This window comes from Apostichopus japonicus, chromosome 21 (assembly GCF_037975245.1).
Source record: "Apostichopus japonicus isolate 1M-3 chromosome 21, ASM3797524v1, whole genome shotgun sequence".
Classification (NCBI taxonomy): Eukaryota; Metazoa; Echinodermata; class Holothuroidea; order Aspidochirotida; family Stichopodidae; genus Apostichopus; species Apostichopus japonicus.
Genome location: NC_092581.1, coordinates 5,267,266 through 5,290,303, shown reverse-complemented (window position 1 = coordinate 5,290,303; position 23,038 = coordinate 5,267,266). Strand labels below are relative to the sequence as shown.

The 23,038-nt window shown below is 36.4% G+C and overlaps 1 long non-coding RNA gene and 1 pseudogene across 2 annotated transcripts in view; both read right to left on the bottom strand.

Annotated features, from left to right (window-relative positions):
• The window catches only part of LOC139963219 (uncharacterized), a 69,739-nt gene that overhangs the window by 44,800 nt on the left and 1,901 nt on the right, over window positions 1-23,038 (bottom strand). For both annotated transcript variants that reach the window (XR_011791526.1, XR_011791527.1), the window contains exons 2-3: window positions 6,521-6,638; window positions 5,337-5,417 (exon numbers count right to left, since the gene is read on the bottom strand). This is a non-coding gene — a long non-coding RNA (uncharacterized lncRNA). The remainder of the gene's footprint in view (window positions 1-5,336; window positions 5,418-6,520; window positions 6,639-23,038) is intronic.
• Window positions 20,580-20,674, bottom strand: LOC139963309 (U2 spliceosomal RNA; annotated as a pseudogene).

Sequence of the window (23,038 nt, the reverse complement as noted above, 5' to 3'; positions counted from 1 at the left end):
AAATCAATGGATTTTATAAATAAAATAAAACTAAAGAAAAAGGAACACATTATACTATTCAGAGCATAGCGAATGACGAAGAACATTATCACAAGCCTTAACATCGCTGTTACTACGAGTTAACAAAATTGAGATAAAACTTCCAGGGGCATCCCAAATATTGCGGATTCAACGAGAAAGAAAAAGCATGTCAAAATTTACCACATTTTAAACACCAAGGTGCTCTGGAAAGACAAGGTTACACCACTTGCCGAACACAAAGAGGTGTCGACAGGTTTGGGATGCCTGTAGTATAACACAAAATATTCTTATGTCCACAACAATCTTCACACAAGTATGTTCACGCATGATCAAGGATAGATAATTCACAAAATAGGATAACCTAAATGAAATCACGATTTTAGGTCCCGGCAGATGAAGAAGCTGTTATCAATGGATTCTTTTACTCATCTATTATTTAAACAACACGAAGTGATATTATGCAGGGTTATAATATTGACACTATAGTTGTGTCATGATTCCATAAAGAAACCTTCTCCTTCAAGCTTTTGTCTATAACTTTATTTTGTTCTCTCAGTGTGTATCACTGGAGGAACATCAATTATCTTTCCAATTGTTGGAATATAAAAGGATGACAAAAGACAAAAGTGAGGTTTATTATATTAAAAAAGTGTAATTCTACGACCGTTATGTATAGGTATTTGCTAGCCACCGAATTTGATAGTGTGTCTATTGATCACTTTATGAGAGTTGTAGTGATTTCCGCCACGATCACATTTATGTAAAGTAGAATCGCTTTATAATTCTGAAATGTAAGTACAGTAGATTTTCTTTCAAAGCTTTTTTTTTTCCGGCAACAAACCCCCCCAAATGTTGTTTGTACTTAAGTGCATTAACCGATTAACCGATGAAAAGGACTCAGAAGAAGTAAAAAATGAGATAAAAACCGACGCAGCTATCTGAAAGCTTGTTACATACACCAATATATCGTTTTTGTATTTTAAAATCGACTGATTGGTTAATTGCATTTATCCAAAAATTGTCAATAAAGTAATAAACTACATTCTAACCAAACAGCCTTTATTGATTTATGAATTGAAGTACTGTTTGAATTTTTTTTTCTATATTAATTGTGATTGTAAAGATTTTCTAGAGCAGATTTTGTCTTTTTGTGGTGTCTCTATTCTTACATAAAGTGTTAAGTCACGTGTTTATCCTATTTTTGAAAGATCGGAATATGACTACTATTATAACTGCGGTTGTTTCCCTATTTGAATCCAAATTGCCGATACCGAACTCTTGATTGCACACAGCGAATAGTCTTTGAACATTCCCTGGAAATTCCCTGTCTTTTAAATTAGTATGAGGCTCTCAAGACACTAAGGATAGTCTGTACAATCTAACAAATTCCCTTGGTAATAAATGGGAACGCATCAACAATCTATAAATCACTATGACTCTATACGGTAAAGAAATTATACAGATACTTAATGAGATTCTTGCATCTGATAAACTTCAATATAGAAATGCTGTCACAAGACTGGACCATCTTTTCTTGTTTTCGACAACCCCCTCCTCTCTTAACGCAAGGATAACGTTAGGTAATAACATACGAACTTGTGATTTAGTACAATTCTTAAAATATATTATTTTTATACTTTCCTTTAATTTGATCAAGTACACTGATGCAATAAAGGGAGTTTATCTGATCTAATTGATGGGCTGCGAATTTGAAGCAAACCAGATTATATGTTGAATTCTCTATATACTTAAGTATATTGGAACGTTATGATGACAAGTATAGCTACTGCAGACTTACGCAAATGAAACCAGACTGAGTATCAGAGGGCGATGAAATCCACGCAAAGTAAATACTTTCATGTAATGTAGTAGCAGAATAATATAGAACATTAGTTATCTGCTATAGGCTTTCTGAACTATTTATGATATATTTTGGAGGGAAAAAATGACATAATGTGCGGCCAATAGTTGCAATCAGTGCTTTACATATCGTTTTTCGGGTGATACGATGTGAATGACCATCTAAAGTGGATGAACCAAACTTTGGTCTTCATTGTTGACATTCGCTACTAGGCAACCCTTCAGCTACTGTCAGCGAGGCTGTTTTAAATTTACTGGGTCAACTAGCTGTAGCTGCCAAATTCTTTATTACAGACAAAGAAAAGTAATTTACGTTGTTGTATTGGTCTTATAGGTTTCTTGTCAATTGTGAACTGTGGATCAAAGGGAAAAAGTCATTTGTGGCTTCCTTTATAAAATATACAATCGGGATGTATACATTTCTTTGTCAAACCGCGTTCCATGGAATCAGGTTCATTTTTTGGGCATCAAGCATGCTAATAACAGTGAAACGATAAGCTGGATGTCATAAACATGTCAGTTTACTGCTGCATATGATTAATATCGCAACGCGGGGGCCAATGTAAGAGAATGAACTTCAACAATATCTTCTTGGAATGTAAAATGATACAAGCTCTTTCGAATTATTCGCGAGGTCCAGTAAGAGGTTATTGCATTACATATGACAACAAACGTGTTTTTGCATATTTTAATAAACTTCATTTCATACATTCCAAACTAATCGTCATCCAAAGGGGAACTTTAAAGGTAGCTATAGGATTATTCACGAGAATTCTATGGAAATGTTATTGTAGCACATCACTGTAGTCTTACTGTACAATAACTGCATTGTTAATTCAGCATCACTTTGTTAGTTTTTTATATTTTATTATTGTCATCTTTAATGAGGGTAGTCCTGATTAGTGCAAAAGCACTGTTTTCCAGAGTAGCCCTCAAGTTCCTTTTAGATTCCTTGTAGAGTATTTCTGAAGTATTACTGCAATGAGTACTAAATCAACACCGTATTGTTACTGTATTATATCTTTAGTATCATTTTAAATTCTTTTTAGTATAGCTATAGCATCCATGCAACACTACTATCATTTTAGTATCACTGTATCATAACTTCAGTATCACTGAAACTTATTTACATTACTGTTGTAACATCACTGCAACTTTACTATACAGAACGTTAATGTTACTGTAGAATCACTGTTAGTAGAGTCACTGTATAGTATAACTGGATTTTGCCTTCGTTTACGGTATAATTTCAGATCTGCAAACGGACAATTCCTTGAATTTAATTTATTACTTCGTAATCACACAAACTTAAACTCAACTAGTTCAACAAACTCTGAATAGTCCAAAAACGTTTGAATTTATCGACTATTTTGATAAAGACATTGGCTCACAGAGTTGAAGATAATAAATGTAGCCCATAGGCACTTTGTTTAATGACATTTTGTTTCAAAATTACCATAAAGTCGTAATGAAGAGAGGCACACTAAATCTACTCGCTGCATATCGGATTTAGTGATCTGGCTGTAAATTGACAAGCAGTCTCTATCTTGATATTATTTCCTGCTCGATGAATATATCTGTCAACATTGTTTCTTAAATAACAGGGAAATTGATAAATACAGAAGCATGGCTATGAATAATCAGATTACAGACATGCGTTAAAATGATAGAATCAGTTGTGTATGTTAATTTGAAGTCTAAAGCGGTGTTAGCATAAATTACGAAATCAAATGATGCACGATGTTGGTTGTACAGTAGTGATAAAACTCAATTTCGCTTATCCCTGATGTTATTTTATTTTGAGAAACACAAAGCTGCTTAAAGCGTCAATCAAGTGAAGCAAAAACGAAACATCGTTTGCCGGTATTAATGTAGCACTGCTTTGTTTAGCTTATGTCAGGAGGCATTCTTGCCAACTGAATGAGTGTTGTAAAACTTTAACATGCAAACAGATACGGTATTCATAAACTAAGTAAAAAAAAAATATATATATATATATGCTTATATGCGTTTTCTCACAAAATTTACTTTCTTCTTTGTTGCTTTCAGATTAAGAAATTTACAAGAAGCCTTTGAAGAAACAGACCGACTGGGACATAGTTGTGCAACTAATCGTTTGTAGGGTGGAATGTCCAGTCATGACATAGACCGACTCGGACATAATATTGTGTAACTAATCGTTTGTAGGGTGGAATGTCCAGCCATAACATAGACCGACTCGGACATAATATTGAGCAACTTATAGTTTGTATGGTGGAATGTCCATTCATAACATAGACCGACTCGGACATAATATTGTGCAACTAATAGTTTGTAGGGTGGAATGTCCAGCCATAACATAGACCGACTCGGAAATAATATTGTGCAACTTATAGTTTGTATGGTGGAATGTCCATCCATAACATAGACCGACTCGGATATAATATTGTGCAACTAATAGTTTGTAGGGTGGAATGTCCAGCCATAACATAGACCGACTCGGACATAATATTGTGCAACTAATCGTTTGTAGGGCGGAATGTCCAGCCATAACATAGACCGACTCGGATATAATATTGTGCAACTTATAGTTTGTATGGTGGAATGTCCATTCATAACATAGACCGACTCGGACATAATATTGTGCAACTAATAGTTTGTAGGGTGGAATGTCCAGCCATAACATAGACCGACTCGGATATAATATTGTGCAACTTATAGTTTGTATGGTGGAATGTCCATCCATAACATAGACCGACTCGGATATAATATTGTGCAACTAATCGTTTGTAGGGTGGAATGTCCATCCATAACATAGACCGACTTGGACATCATATTGTACAACTAATAGTTTGAAGGGCGGAATGTCCAGTTATGACAGTGGTGAAGATGAGTTCTCATTTGTGAGCAGAGCGCAACTTCACTTGATGTCACGTGATGTACATAACAGACACTTCCTGTGTTTCTAGAGTCACCCTCACTCATCCTCCACGCACGAGCGAGGCATTAACACATAAATTTCCTCATAGTGTGTCTGCTCCCTGGTTAGCCTCATAACACCTCCTCTACCGCTCCAACACCTTCCTATATAGCACCGGTTTGCACCTCCTAATACTCCGTCACTTCAATTATGTATGATCGAACGAGGCGCCTGTGACACTTGTGCACAAACATGAATATTCATATCATGTAAAAGAGCCAATTAAAAAAATCCTGTCGGTCGTTCACCGAATCATGTGATAGAATGACGTCACTCAATGTCACACGTGATCGTTGATAACGTCAGCTGACAATGCACGATCGCGATATAATTGGTACAATACATGGTTACACCATCTAGCATGACGCAGATCTAAAATCCAAGAGAAATACAGATAATGAAGAAAAAGGTGATAAAAATAACTGCTTTGATATGATTAATATACTAATACTGCATGGGCGACAATATTATTTGAATCATATTTTTAATTACTCACCAAGTAACTCTCGTTCGGTGACAAAATCGGATCATCATCTTGTGAATACCACTCAAATGTCTCGATAGAATGATAATATGGCTGCAAGACATAGAACACAACACAGGAAATTGAAGTAGAAGAAGAAAAATAAATGTAATTGAATCAATAATATGATAAACAGCAAACGATCATTTCGGGCCTATGGCACTTAAAATAATATCATTTCCAGCTGAGCTGTAAAGTGAATTGCCGTATATATCATAGTCGACAAAACAATGAATAAAATAGTAGAAGAAGGCGTAATGCGTTCAAGTCGGTCAGTTCATTTCTCGCCCATGCAGGCAGACGAGCACATTATAGGCTAAAAATAGTCTTGTTAAAATTGCGGAGGCTACCGCATCTACAATTTATTGTCTGGCAAAATTGTTGGTCGATTTGCTGCCTTCAGGTTTGTGGAATATACAAATCAATTATTGTAATGATGACATATATACACACACATACACACACACACATATATATATATATATATATATATATATATATACATATATATATATATATATATATATACATATATATATATATATATATATATATATATATATATATATATATATATATATATATATATATATATATATATGTATATAATAACTAACATAAATATAATAGCTCACTGCAGCATATACCTAAATTATTTTGGGGTAAATTGTGCCCATAACGTTTTATTGCCTTTTTTTCTATTTTGGAAGGAGCGGAAGTGAAACGGGCATTAGTGTTTTTATTCCATGCATCAGTTACACAGTTTCGCGCTTAAACTAGCACCTATCACGTTAACATTATATGTTTCTTCATATGTCAACTCAGAGATGCGAATATTTATCTTGGAGCTATCGTGTTAAAGAATTAATGACAGGTGCTGCCAGGACTTAATTTCTTCCCTTCGTGATAACGTTCACTTCCAATTCATCAACCCAGTTTTTCTTGTAAATTTGTCTTAAGGGCGTAGGGTTGAATTATCCCTCTTAACTTCAACTTCGCTTAATATCTTATCTCGGATTTTGACTCTCGCCTCAACACAGAGACGAAGTCACAAGGACCTGTTTACATTTAATCAGAGCAAACTAATCTAAGGTAATGCGTAAACGGTAGAGACAGGTGGTTTTATATTAACATCATCTTCCCTTTCTTTCTCTTACACGGTTTGTTTCTCTACTGGATTTTCTTCTTTAATAACTTCAGAGCCAGAAGCATTTTGCGTTTAATTGGGTTGCTTCTTCTTCTTCTTCTTCTTCTTCTCATTTCTTTTGCAGCAATCTAAACAAACACAGAACGAGTATCTTTCGAAAACCCGATTGCAATTTATCAAACTATAACACACACTAGATTAAATAGCCATACAAGTAATTGTCAAAGATCGTCTATTTGCGACTACTTAACAACTCGATCTTTTCTTGTATTCTCGGTAGATTAATAGACGCCCCTCCCTTCCCCCTCCCACTCCACCTCCCCTCCCCAGCTCACCATTCAACAATATATGTTGTATGTTGTATGATGTATGTTTAATGTCAATGTTATAATTTTATGAAGCTGCATCTCATTGAGGTTATGGATGAATAAAGAAATGTATGGATAGATGAATCAATTCATAGATGAACGAATAAATAAAAATAACGAATGAATGAATAAAGCTCCTCTAGGGCTGCCATAAACACAAGTGACCTTCATTGGTCACCACTTTAACTTTCTTTACTGCTAGGAAGTAGCTTTTTTTATGTTGAGACGTTTTAGAAAGTTACCTGTATTAGCTAGTACATAATCTTGAACTAATGTGAAATTGCGTTCATTTCGTGTAACCTTGAAAATCTCTCAATGCGACCAATTGCAATGTTATTTTGTAAAACAATCTGCGGTATAGGTGAAAATGTTTGCAAATTTCTGGTCAGAGACAACACCTAAGGTGCCCAAATTTTGCTAGATTTGTCAGAAATGACAACCTATGTATAAAGTGAACTTGTGCACTTCTGTCCTCAACACTAGAAGAACCTTTTCATATACTTTCCTTGTTTTTAAGTCCTCCATAAATGTTTATGAAAAGGTTAGAACATTGGTTAGACAGATCCAGACATTTCGCTTAAATGATATTGGTTACAGAATTAAAGAAAGAAGACAAGTTTACTTTTTGTATAATTTTTGTCAGCTTTGGAAATTAATTAATGTTGAAAGAAGTATTGAAATAATTCTTCGAATAAATAAATAATACACAGGCAGATCATATCAATTTAAGAACAGTATAACTGTATGAATAGATGAGGATTTATGACATTATGGGAAAAAAAGGTGAAAACAAATAGAGAATGTTATCACATCACGCTCCAAGAACTCTGTTCACCCTTAATACGTTCCAACGTCTAGGTAATTAATGTCTCCTCAGTTGAAAAACCGAAAATGTCAGAACTAGGTTAACGTACAAACTTCGATACCTTTCGCTAGGATGGCGTTTCATGTAATAACTCTATTTGGCTCTCGAAGAAAATGAAGCGCTCGTTTTATATCGGTCCAACATTTGTCTTATATTTTACGATCATGACAACTCCAGTGTTTGCCTCGAGACTCACCAATGGATTAGAGAATTCCCCACCCCCCCCCCACCCCTTCGCAATATTCGAGCAGAAATTTAGGGTCATCAACTAATGCAAGCAAAGAAGCATTTGAGATTGTATGTAGCCATCTATTAACAAAACACTTTAAGGAAAACAACTGTAACAGCGATTTAAAATGACTTCAACATGTTGTCGTTTTACTTCTTAACTTTAACAGTGGTATTATATGTTTACTTAGTTAAATCCTCCGTTATAGGTGATAAAATATGTTTTCATGTTACCACTTTCGAAAAACTTTATATGCAAAGACGCTGAATAGCCATTCAGTTGTACATTAAAGTGACAGATATTTATGTTAAGCAGCTTAGTCAGTTTTACTATTAACATAGGATTATGCAGTTTATATAACAAACTGGTCCAGTTTGTGACTAACCAGTTGTGCCACTGCAAGGCTTGTCAATGAGCATATATGAACAAGTCAGTATGTTGTTTATCACGCCGTTACCGCATGGTTGCTTCGTTTTGTGGTTCATTATGTTTCCGGAGTACAACTGTATGCGTTCAATAGACTGTTATTGCTTTAAATATTAATCATATAAACATGTCTCAGGAAACACTCATAAATCAACACCGAAAACCTCAAAACTCGCCAAGATTGCTCTCTCTTCTAGTCGCTGTTTTCTAAATGAATTAAACAGCAGCGTTGTACGTGCCTTAGCAAAAAGAGACGATGTGATATGAAAACGTATATATGTATTCATCCCACTATCATGCTTAGAGCATCCATGGGCTTTAAAGGATAACTTTTAAGCTAACAGAAAATGCATTGTGACACTTCCATGAGAGAAATATCTCGGAGCAGACTATAGAATGTGGAAATTGTCTAACGGATAGTCCCCCCCCCCCCCATTCTGCTGTGAAATTAATTAGTTCGTCATAACGGGTATCTGTATTTTCTTTTTAGTTTTTGGTTTTGGTCTTCCTAGTCTTAGTTTTCCATACTTGGACACTTTTCACACTTTCCTACATATTTTTACATATTATTAAATTAATATTTTTTCACTTTTTAGGTTTCTTACATCCTCTTTTTGCATATCTTTACACATTTCTTACATTTTTATATTCTTACATATTTTGATATATCTTCACATATTTTTTTATAAATTTCTTATTCATATTTATAACGGAGCAGGAGGGACGTCTGGTTTTCGATTTGAAGTAATTTTGACTGAATTAAGTAATTGAAATTGATCGTCTTGTTTGGAGACCGGAAGAAAAAAAAAGATTTACTGTTAATTGGATACGCGCGGTTCAGTGGCAAAATACGGCATCATACGTAATAAGCAAAGCATGAAACATTTTCAAGGAATGTTTGCTATTTTAGGCGTTATTTTATAAGTTTCAGAAGACTGTTTTCCTTTCAAAATATTAGCTATAGGGGCACTTTCCGACAGACAAATGATGCTAACTACTATTTGACGCAATTTTGTCAACATAACGAAAAAGATTCTAGGTAGTATTGACTAGCGCCTATTGCATTCCCCACACTGCCCCCCCCCCCCACACTGCCCCCTACTTATGTGTCTTGCATCTAAATCGAAATACATTTGAAGTAGATAAATAATTGCTATAAATTATTGGATATAAACAAGAGAGGAAATAACTTGGACTTTTTTTAGTGATCCCGTGGTAACTATTTAACACGGTTTATTACCTTAAAAATGTACCTGTTTGTTTTGTATTTTAACTGAAATGTAATTGCGCATTACGCGGATAACGTCGTCAAGCTTACAAGAATATGTAATTTTATGTGGAGACTATATTGCCAGTTTCGTTTAGAGCAGGATTTCCCTAACTTTATCTTCCCCACGAACCTCCTGTTGATGTCAGAGTTGTCCACGAACCCCCAGCTTTTCGAGACACGATCTGAGTCATTGTTATACTATCATACTCATAACAGTGCTTCGTAAAAGATCAAGTTCATAGTGTAATATTGTAATATTCAATGTGTAATATTGTAATGAAAAAAACAAGATATGACAAATATTTATTTGGAAACTTCAAGATCAAATCAGCTCTTTATCTTCACGACGTATACTGTCATGCGTACACCAACTTCACCAAAGTCATGCGGTCTGTGTCAGTTTCATAATTCAGTTATTTATCACATGCACGATACGGTACTACTATGGCAACATATGCGTATGGAACGCGAAAAGAGTTTGTCGATTGGTACGATTTTTGTACATTACTAAATTACATGGTATATCAGATTTTAGTTCAACAAAAAGTATTCTAGTTTTGACTTTCAGAAACATCTCACGAACCCCCTGGGATGGACTCACGCACCCCTGGGGTTCATGCACCCCAGTTAGGGAACCCCTGGTTTAGAGTGAAAGCCATCACATTATTTTCATTTTGTTTGTTTCGCCTGCTTGCTGTTGATCTATATCAATTACTCCGCTCATTTACTTGTTTGTTAAATATTAAATCATATATCTTATGAACTGATGGACAAGTCACAACTTTTCTTTCTACAAGATTTTTCTTTTTCTTTACTGTTATTTCCAACAATAATATTTATAACAAGCGAGATAACGATAGTTTTTACGTCATGGCTTAATTATGATGACACGTAGTATCATGTAAACGTAACACCACACTCTGACATGTGAAGACTTAAAATTCATTTAGACCATTGTCCGTTTTTTTTTTCTAAACAAGGATTATTGAGCGTTCACTGTGACGTCATTGGCTTTGGCGAAGCGTATCTCAAGATGCGCGTAAATTCAGCCTTTTCACATTTAGGAACTTACGTGAAGGAAAGAGAGTTATGCATCGGTATATACGACAGTCTCCTAACAGATGTTGATCTCAAACAGGAGATATAAATGTTTGGTGAGCTAGGTTTAGGAGCAATTTGCACACATTACTCAGAACGCCACAATGATAAGTTGTATGTTGCCTACACATGAAGCATGGAACTACAACGTGTTAACACAGTGAGTGAAACGAGTTCATTGAGAGTGGTGACCATTACGGTAAACTATAATATCTAACTTAATATCTAAATAATTTTTTTATTTTATTATTCAAACATCGGTTTGAATTTCTAGAAATTATGTCTGTATCATCTTAAATGTTCATAACCTTTCATAACCACTCGATGATTCTATCTGATTTTACCTTGATTTTCTAGAAATTATGTCTGTTTGATCTCAAATGTTCTTAACCTTTTCATAACCACTCGATGTTTCTACCTGTAACGTTCACCTCAGAGAAAATGAAAGACAGAAACAAGAAAATACTCTCGTCCTGCGAGAAGGAAGGAAAGCGGTTTATAAATAGAAATATAATGTGAAATCTATTAATTCTAATTTGATGTTGATTTCCAAGCCATCAAAACTTGATGATTCCGGAGGTAATGGAGGCACTTTCATTTGATGGATTGCGAGTAAATATACAAAATATGTTGGTGTTTGTCCATGCAGTATGTTTGTCTGTTTGTGTTAATGAACCATATTAACGTAAGTGATGAGACATCATATTTGGAGAACAATAAATATCGACATTATAAAATATCTTTGAATTTAACATGCTCGATGACTGATGACTTATAGACCTTAACTTATTTGAAATTTGTTAAATTGAAAAGTGTCGAGCAGCTATTCACAAAACAACAGCTCATATATATTAATTTATGAATTTGATTGTTTATGTTTTATGTATGTAAATTAATCATTTCATGAGCACATAAAATCAAGGGTAACATGTAGAATTTGATTTTACTTGGAATAAAATAAATGTCAAATTCAAGTATTTGATTGGCACCATTTTTGTATAGGAGAACTGTAGTCGACCCGACCCGTTCCTTGGTTGTCACGATTTTTATCCAAACAAACGTAAATATCTTGATGTATATAGTTTACAAATTATCAAACAGTTACTGACCGTTGCTGTCCTTATACATCTTTTTTTCTTTTTTGTATATCCTAGCAGTGTGGGGTTTTTTTCGGTTAAAGGTACCCCGATCAAATAATCGAAACGTCCGTGACAATCACACTTACCGATACTTTTCATTGACACTTTGATCAAGAAGGCGCCAAAATAGTCCCTCGTGCAATTATCATGTCACAAAAACCTTGTGATTGTATCATCAAGTTTCATTAGAACAAAACGTCAAAAGAAGCTCAGGCTTTGACAACTGCTTCTAAACCGATACCCATTTCGGTGGGTAAGGAATGATCTTCTATACAGGGCTTTTCCATTCATACATGCATTAAAACATTCAAAATTAACCAAACGCTTAATTTATTCATTTGACGTCGTTTTGGAGACCGAGGCCTTAAAAATCACGGCTGATTAATTGTAACTGTCAATGACTATATGTTGTTTTTTCTGCTTAGGTCTGCCCAAATGCAGGGCACACAGTAACGGCTCAGAACTAGCTGCTAACTGCTCATATCATAGAGTGTTAGCTCAGTGGTTAACGCCGGTGCCTTTTAATCATAAGGTCCCGAGTTCGAGTCACTCCCAGATTAATGTATGTCGTCCAGTTACAGAGTTGTTGACAATTAACAATTCATAATATTGGACGTTAAATATGAATCTAAGAGACTGCCTTCGGTCAGCTTGCGGCTTTGATAAGTCAATGAGGCTTCTTCGCGAGTTCCTGCTTGCAGGAGGATCTAACATACATACATACAGACATACATATCTGTTCACTTCACTCTGTTGACTATTTACTGTTCCCTGTTTATTTCTCACAGTTCCACAGTTACCGATTACCTTTCACTGCTAACTGCTCGCTGCTCACAGGCGCATACTCCAAGCTCACACTAATTCACTCTCCCTCTTCCTAACTGTTCATTGCTGCACTTTTTATTGCTCGCTACACGCAGTTTACTCACACCTGTTCACTTCTCACTCTATCGTATGTTGACTGCTGCCTGCGTAGTCCTGACTGATCCTTAGTTACTGGCAATTTTTCACAAAGATGTTCGCAAAGATTTCATTGCACACAGATGTTCACTGCTCACTGTTACAATTTTACAGTTCCCTGCTTCTCGCTCACTGCTCACTTGTAACTGTTTTATTGTTCATTGCTCACTGAGAGCTACTCACTATTCATTGTTCTCTGCTTACAGATGTTCACTGCTCACAGGTGTTCACTGCTCACAGCTGTTCACTGCTCACAGGTGTTCACTGTTCACATGTGTTCACTGTTCACATGTCTTCGCTGTTCACATGTCTTCACTGCACACTTGTGTTCACTGCTCACATGTGTTGACTGCTCACATGTGTTCACTAATCACTATTCATTGTTCTCTGCTCACAGCTGTTCACTGCTCACAGCTGTTCACTGCTCACAGCTGTTCACTGCTCACAGCTGTTCACATGTGTTCACAAGTCTTCACTGCACACTTGTGTTCACTGTTCATATGTGTTGACTGCTCACATGTGTTCACTACTCACTATTCATTGTTCCCTGCTCACATGTGTTCACTGCTCAGATGTGTTCACTGTTCATTTGTGTTCACTGCTCACATATGTTCACTGTTCACATGTGTTCACTGTGTACTGCTCACATGTGCTCACTGCACACATGTGTTCACTGCTCACATGTGTTCACTGCTCACATGTGGTCACTGTTAACAGCTGTTCACTGCTCACATGTGTTCACTGCTCACATGTGTTCATTGTTCACTGCTCACATGTGCTCTCTGCTCACAACTGTTCACTGCTCACATGTGTTCACTATTCACTGATCATTGTCGATGATTCATTGTTCAGTGTTCACTCAGTACATATCCCTGACCACAATAGTTTCAGTGTAAGAATGTAAACTCTTTGAGCCTTAACACTCTTCTCTAAGATAGAGTCACATTAAAAAAAGTACAAATATACTCTGTGAATGTACTCAGACATCGTTTTATTTTTATTCTTCTTCAGCATGTTGTTCTTCGTAACATTGATCTTTGACGTTCCTATGAAGTTCTTATACAGTAACTCGAGTATAGAAGGACGACATAATTGAATTTCAGAGGGCTTGTAGAACTTGATTAACGGAGCTCGCTGCATTAAGGGCAAAGAATAAACACGCAGCAAATCATGGAAAAGTCAAGCGCGTGTTAGAATCACAAGCCATGTTTATTTTTCATTAACAGGAGATGCCACTCATGTGTACGAGAATGCGATTGACAAAACAGCATCTAAGGAACGTTCCTTTTGCAGGCAAATGCGACAATTGCAATAAAACCTTTAAATCTTCCCCAATATATACTATATGTTCAGTCATTAGTCTAGACTTAATCAAATCGCTCAGTCGTGAAGCTTTTTTTGTCGCAAATCATGTTAAGGTAGTTGTGTATTGTAACACGTCTTTCAGCCCAAAAATGTCTCAAAGTTTTGCCACTGAAGTTTGTGTTGCATTATGCGAGGGACTGGCCTTATGATCTGTGTATTAGACTTCATAGTCCAGTCACTTTAGTTGACAACCTCATCTGTTATAAAAAATAACTTCTCAAAACTTCAAAGTGTTATAGAAATCCAATCTGAACTGACAGCATTGTGTTTTCATTGTCTACAAACAGATCAAATCTAAGTTTGTATCTTAAAATCATCCTCTAAGATAAAATAAAAGAAACAAATGTGGTTTTCAATTACAGCCTCTTTACCCTGCTTTAATTACTATACAAAACTAACATGCAACTTATATAGAATCCCAATGGTTTTATTTCTATTTAATTTTGAAAACATATTGAAAAACTGGCCCTCTCCACCCCTCCCACCCCCTTCCTCACCCCCATTCTTGCAGACGGGGTTGTATTTCATCACGTTTTTCCATGTTCGATAGTAAATTCACGAATGACCGTGCACAATTGCACTTTTATATATGTTGTTTTATTGAACCAAGAAGACATAATCAATAGTGCAGTACATGATCTTGTAACGAGAGTAACCATCTCATATGTTACATTAACTTAATGAAGACAACAACATGCTTGGATGGTTTGATTTCAAGTTGAAATTGGCGTCTCATATTAATATTCAAGACAAAAATAACTGGTAGGTAAAAAGCACGACGTTATGAAAGCCCGCCGTACGTTGTAAGGTAGGGGTTCTCTAACTGGGGTGAATGAACCCCCAGGGGATGAGTGAGTCCATCCCAGGGGGTTCGTGAGACGTTTCTGAAACTCAAAACTAGAGTACTTTTTGTTGAACTAAAATCTGATGTATCATAATTTAGTAATGTACAAAAGTCGTACCTATCGACAAACTCTTTTCGCGTTCCATACGCATATGTTGTCATAGTATAGTACCGTACCGTGCATGTGATACTCGATCTTTTACGAAGCAGTGTTATGCGTATAATAGTATAAAATGACTCAGATCGTGTCTCGAAAAGTTAAGGGTTTGTGGACAACTCTGACATCCACAGGGGATCGTGGGGGATAAAGTTAGGGAAACCCTGTTTTAAGGTGTAAACAGGACTAACAGTACAAACAGGAGCTCATATATTCAGTCATTAATCGTTAATTTTGATCGAAGTTTTCGACACAATTTCTTGTCTACTAAAATTCATGAATTTATTTTATGAAGCTATTCGCTTACTTTCACTATAGACTATATTCAATGTTTGATTTCATATCAGTTACTTTCAAATCAGTCAAAACTTCGTGTTTGATAATGTTGTGAGCATAGAGGCGTAAGGAGCCCAATTTCTTTTTTTTGGGGGGGGGGGGTGGGGCTTTAACGACTTGCCCGAAAAATACAACACGAGATTTCGCGCGCTCCGTGCGCGTTCAACATCTTAAAGTACATATCATATAGGCATGCATCGGTTATTACATCCATCATCCGCGGGATGCTAATGTAAACAACGAAATGTCCTATGTAGATGGAGAAAAAGCATGGAGGGCCAGTTATGTCAAAACTCTCTTTTTACATTAGTAATGGCGAATTAGTCGGGCAAGCTTAAAACTTTATTTCAATGCCCAATGAGATTTCTTTTTAAACTATATTGATTTCCTTTAGCTACATCATTACAATTTAATTTTCTTTCAGTAGGTGCCCGAAAAATTCTCAGCATATTGCTCGAATTTTCACAAAAATATTTGGTTGGGGGCTGTACCGCCCCCCCCCCCTCCCCCGACCCGCCTCCAACGCCAATGGTTGTGAGAGGGAACAGATTCTCAGTATCCTACTGAAAATTGTATGCATAGTTTTGGTGATAACAACATTTAAAGTTGACGAATTTTATACAAAATACCGAACTTGAGACAAATAGGATGAAATATCATAGAAAGCACAAATACTCAATACATTTATGGACAAGTTAAAGTCAGAATTCTAGTCTTTATAGGTTAGACCTTAATCCCCTCCCGCCCACACCCCCCCCCCCCCCAAACCTCAAAAAAAGGTATACTTTTTCTGGTTAAAGTATGCTAAATATCCGTCAGTTTCTCTAAGGCTAAACTTTTTGATGACGTAGGCTCCCCGGTAGCCTAAAGGTCGAAACGTCAATATTGATCCAATGTTTCATAATATTGAGTAAACTCAAGCAAAGATCTTTTTTGCTTCAACTTCATATAAGCAACAGAGCACAAAAATATGGATAACAACCAGCGCGGGTTGTGCCTGAAAATTTTTATTGCATCGTAAACTTGTTATATGAGGCCGTGAAAAACTTCCCGTATGGTTTTCTTGTTAGTTTTGTGTAGCATCCAGGGAACTCATGACCTACGGTACTGACCCAGGTGCTAGACTTAGTTGTCCAGGCACTTTAACTGATGAGCCTCAAATCATTGCATTGTCATTTTTTAAATTAAAAGTGCTATAGCATTGCAACCTTCACTGATATCCGTGTTTTATAACGGTTCTATAGAATATATCACAAATAGTTTTATGCCTTTATTTTTCCTTTAACTTTATGCTGGTTTAATCCAACTTACAAGAGGTCATGGGAACGCAGGCTTTTTAAAGGCACCCTTTTAGTTGAATCGTCAATTTTTACCAAGTAGATGGGTTTTGCCCAAATTAGGACAAATATTTATCATACTAGGACACTTCAACAGAGTTTACCAACAACCGAATGAACATCGATACTTGTTTAATTAAAGATACCAATTTATTGATTATCTATATTTCGCCACCCATAAACAATTGGCTCCATTATTATTAATCATATACACATTACACACAAAAAATGTTGTACAATTTACAACTTTTTCATGATTATTTGAATGAAAAGTTTGAATACCCAAACTTCCTGCAAGCAGGGAGTTTCCATATCAACTCCCTGCTGAAAGTTTATCTGAATTCATCAGTCAACAACATATTGAGTGCCTTCCTCGTGCAAAGCGAGAAGAAACTGAGTTGAAAGATGATACACATGACCCGTCCTTGCCCTGCAACGATAGTTTTTTTTTTCAATTATTCTTATTAATGTTTTTACCCTCCCTTTATCAATTCCCTAAAGTATGAATGTGATTGCCATAACACAGCAATGTTCTCTGCATAACAGATACAAAAGTGAGGGGGTTGTTCACAAAGTAATACACCACTCGGGAACATGCGGTTGTAACATACACTACTCCACGAATGAGGTTTTCTATTTCATTTTAATCGACACTAACAAAGTACGATATTGGCAATTTGCTCTTCCTGCACGGAAAACATGGAATTTACGTTAAAGTTAGCGGATGTAGACATGAATTTTAGTACATGTCTTCTAAATCATTAACCATTATCCATGGAGCTATTATGTTCAGGGGGTAGGAAGCTTCCAATAAGTGGCCGGGGGGGGGGGGGGGGAGGCACAACATCAGAGGGGCACTTTCTCATTCAACAATCACCACTCGTTATGCTATAAACCGATACACACCGGCCATATCACTTAAATATATATGATGTGTTAGTATGCTATCAATACTATTTGTTGAGATTGTTTATTGTTAACCGTGCTACAAAAAGATATGGGATGCCATTTTAAAAATAGCATGTACAGACTAAAAATAAATAATTAAAATAAAATATTAAAATTAACAAAGGCTTAAGATCTCCAAAAGACAGTTCTTCATCAAAGGGGCACATTTTATTTGCCAGTAGATCACATTTGCTATTTTGGAGAAAAAAGTGGGGGGCACGTGCCCCCAGTGGCCCCCGGCTCCTACCCCCTGATTATGTTATTGCTGAATGCATTATCAAATGCTTTGTAACTATAGTCACCCACAGAGCCTAGGCATATATTAATATTCTTTTCTTATTTTGCTTCAAATCTACTGTTTTTCATCCTCCACGAATCCGCGATATCAAAGTTGGAAGCTCATTTTTTCATAGCTGCTGAGAGTTTTACTTTAAGCTGTCTTTCTAGATCATCTGTAGATTGACATAAACTCCCAAAAGTCTCATTCAAAAAAACGAAAAAAAAAAAAAAACATTTAACCAAAAGTTAAGAAGTCGTTCCGGCTTGAGCGTGTAGTTTCGCAGAAAGCGGGCGCTCTTCTAGAAACTGAGTTTACATTTCGCGATGTGAGCGAATCAGGAAAGCTTGAGGCTTACACATTATAAGGAAGTAGATTTGCAATAAAACGTTAAGTGGTTTAGATATTTAGCCGACGACCTTTTCTAGTTGATAGGCCAAGAATATTAGCTACCCTTTATCGTTCAATACAACTGTTTTTTCCCTTTCTACCTAGTGCTTCTATATATATAAGCAGGCGAAATTGTGTTCTTAACGCATCCTGTGTTCTTATATGACAAGAAATCCCACTCAATACTTTTAGCTTATCTTGCTAAGATATTCTCACCAAAACTAGATTGTGCAATTAATGTGCAGGGTATGACCGGTGGGGTGTCCAAACCAGAGCCATTGAAGGAGAAATTTACCCGATTAGTACAATGAAAACCATGAATTTTTCACCGCCTGACAAACACCAACCAAATATTTGTTTCGTTCAACAATGTATTTAACCTCTTTAGACTATATTATGGCTTGATAACGACTCACTCAGTATACCACTATGAATGTAACCTTTGTCATTTCGAACCCTCAAAGGTACTAAGCCTTTTAAGACTCCTTGCATATTTCCCTTTATAAACATGATATTCTTGTTGATTGACACATTAAGTTTCTTTGCCTGTAATCATCGCTAATTAAGATCCTCGGTATTCTCTTGCTCCCATTGCTTAGGCTTATCAATTAGTCACTCATCTCGAACCCTAAGAGGAATTTGGGCGAGTATTTGGCATTCCAAGAGCGATGCCAAAGATTTCGTTTACCAGAGACGTCATAACCAACACCCCCCCCCCCCCTACCTACCGCCACACCCATCTTATTCGCTTCCCCCATCCCTTAGTAGTTTGAAAACCTGGGAAGAACTGATCATCATATCACTAATTTTCTGATTTTTTTTCCTCTCTGTTTCTCTGCCATGGCAACAAGCGGTTTTGGAATCATTCTAAAAGTAGGTTACAGCTCAGAATTCATGTGATCAGTTTCATTGCATAGGGAATAATCAAGCTCGAGTTTGAAAAGAATCGAGAAAAGCCTAAAAATAGATAAATATTCGGTTTCGTTTTATTAGTGGTTTGCGTGGACTTAAAGCAGCTGTTTGCGACTGATAGATATAGAATTATGCGCAGGCGCAGTTAAGGGGTAACAAGCTGTTTATTGAATTATGTTAAGTGTCATTTCAACAAAGATATCAGAGAAAGTCGAATATATTGAAATTTTTACGTTGCTTTTATACACGTTATTCATTACTTATATGAAAACATACGAAATTATTCGAATGGACTGGAACCTTTAATTAATCTCAATTGTACGTTCATTTGGTGAAAACAAATTGTCGAAACTTGCCGAACACACATGGAGATGATTTAACAGCAATATGTGACGTGTGCAGTCATGACTGAATCTAAATACGAAATGCAACTATTTGTAGTGGGATGCAAGCTACAGATCTGAGACCGTCATTTGTCGGGCGGGGGGGGGGGGGGGGTAACGTTATAATTATGTACCATACTTCAATTTTGAGTGCAGATTTCGCTCCAACATCTGCTTGGTTGTCAGGGTTCGAAATAAGCCAATGGCGGCCTTGAATGATATTTTAACGCAAGGCTCATTATGACGTCAGTCAGCATTTGTGTTCAGGACTAATTGTTGACATCAATTAGAGTGCAAAACAGGTGGAAGAACACTAAAGTCTGTTGCCGCTCTTTTAACCTTGACCCCCTCCTCCCCCTCGCCCCCCCCCCTCCTCGCCTCCATACCCAACCCTATACTCTCCCTATTGATGCACCACTGTACTTTATTTGGAACTTTGCACTTCATCGTCTCCTTAACAAACTTATGGTATAGGAAGTACGCGAAACATGCATTATGTAGCAATGGAAATGCTGAAACTATCTAATTTAAGATCTGCGATGCTGTAAATTAAATGCCATTTTCCGGTCTAGCTCATACATAAGAACATGTGCATACTAACACAGAAATCATTTCAAATCAGACGATCCGGTTAAATGTGTCGTATTCAACCGTGATTCCTACTGAAGATACTTTTTAAGAAAAAGTCACCCAGGAAAGAACCTGGGCACGAAAACCAAACTACCAAACGACTGATCCGCTCTCAGCCCCAGTCCCCTTGCATCGGGACTGTGACTGTGTGATCATCGTCAGGTGTGTATCACCATTCCCTAAGGGAAGAGATACTACACATGATCTTAGCCAAAAGGCCGAGAAGCGATCTGAAGATTTCTAGCCAGTGATCCCCTTTATCCATCTTCTCGACTGCAATACAACAGTGAAAGCCCGCCCCCTTTATCAAACATTACAGCATTGACTCGTCAGCTCGCACTGAGGGGTTATTATTTTCAATTGATAATTTAGTACTTACCGACACCATGAGTGTCAGGATTATAGGATTACTGGGGATTAACGAAGACAATTAGAGGGATGGAGTGGAATTAAAAGCAAGAGAGTGACTGGGATGTTAAAGCGACTGAATCTTTGCAAACAAATTTGGGTGTGTGTGTGTTTTAATCTCTAAATCAATATGCTAACCCATGCGGGAACAGACGGTGGGGTAGAGGTTGAGAGGAACATTTCAGCTTTAGTTAATAATACATGTGGACATATTTAGCGATATCAGAAGTAAAAACTGTTCGGGAACCCTCCTCACTCCATCCTACCCCCCCCCCACCCCTCTCCTTCCACCTGGCTACCCCACTGGCTTAATATTATCATTTGACTTAAATTTGAGTTCACCAGGTGATGTTTTGGTAATGTTGCGGGCCTAAATCTTTCAAATATATATATTTTTTTTATTATTATTATTTTAGTGGCTTCGTCTTACTGTTCTGAATTTAATCAGTTGGTTATGTAAAGCGAGTTCCGTTTTAAAATTCGATTTCAAAGACATTTCCAGCACTAAGATAACATGAAATGAAATCAAGCACTAACTGACAGACATACAGACACACAGGAGGTTATTAAGTCGATCGATCGCTATTACTTCCATATACCCACATTGATTGCGGACGGTTTCAAGTTCAAGGTTGTATTGCACTTGATCCTGTTTTCTGATACTCTTCTAAATTTGTTTATAACTCGTTGCCAAGGAAACAAGGGTACACCACCGGTACACCATGGTGAGTTTTGTTTCAGTCTGGCGAAATAAATAAATAAATAAATATATGTATATATATATATATATATATATATATATATATATATATATATATATATATATATATATATATATATATATATATAATATATATATATATATGTATATATATATATATATATATATATATATATATATATATATATATATATATATATATATATATATATATATATATATATATATATATGTATATATATATATATATATATATATATATGCTGTTTGTTTTTGAATGAGAGGTACACTCGAAGAATGACTTTCGTTAATTAATTTAGTCTGGATGTTGTTTTCATAAGCTCGGGTCACGTAAAAACACAGCGGTGTTTGCTAATGCCGTTCCAACTTGTGAAAAGATAAAGCCATTACCAGATCAGAGAATTGTAACAACTCCCTGATCAGCCAGACAGTGATTGAGATGCAGGCCTATTAAGGGATAAGGCAACGTGGTCGTAACCGTTAACTGCGTGATACGTGTGTTCGAAACACTATATAGATACTTACAGCGTTTTCATCAATGAGATTCCTTTGTCTACGCGTTACCGCAAAATGCGACAGTGACGTCATAAATGGGATAACAATACTAGGCTACTACCTAGTTAGTATAGCTACGAGAATACTGCCGAGTCAATTCGGCGGGAATAACAATTAGATAAGGCTTCAAATGTTTTGTTTAGTATAGCTTGTGTCTTTTCAACAAATGAACAATGACGATACAAGTAAACATTTCTACGATGTGTTCTCCGGAGTTCTGTTACGCATTTGCCGATTTAGCGTATCATAAATTTGACGTTACCCACACCAGCCCTCTCTCTACTTAACCATTTATAGTCCTTTCCGATCACAGTGATTGAAATGCGATGACCATGAAAGAAACAAAAGTGCTGATAAAGCTGTCTCAGTAAATCGCATCGCGTCGGATGTCCTACCTTTCTCTTGACACACTTTCATGCGGATGGGATTAAGAAAATAGTGGGGTGTGACTGGTACTTGCATATTCCCACGCAATAGTTTGTGTTTCACCCATATATATAGGCTAGTCAATCGTGTACTTGAGAAGTCCACACATGCCGGTAATTTAGTGATTCTCTGTATTCGAATTTGTTTTCTTTTTCCCAGGTGTTCTTTTATTTTGGTGGCCTGGATGCGGCTATCAGTGATAGTCTTTCTCAATTGGGTTAATCTATTTATTCAACCCCCTCATGTTTCTGTACGTTGTCCATGCAGCTCATGTACAGATGTACTGCCTGATTACATACAGTATAACCGGTACCCGATATGATAAATACTCTCACAATGTAAACCAAATCTATACCATTGAAGTTGTGAACCGTCTAAATCAACATTTCCCAAGTTCAAGAAAATATATTTTGTTTAACTAAAATGTCTATATTGTGATCCGGGGAACAAAGCGTTTCCTTTA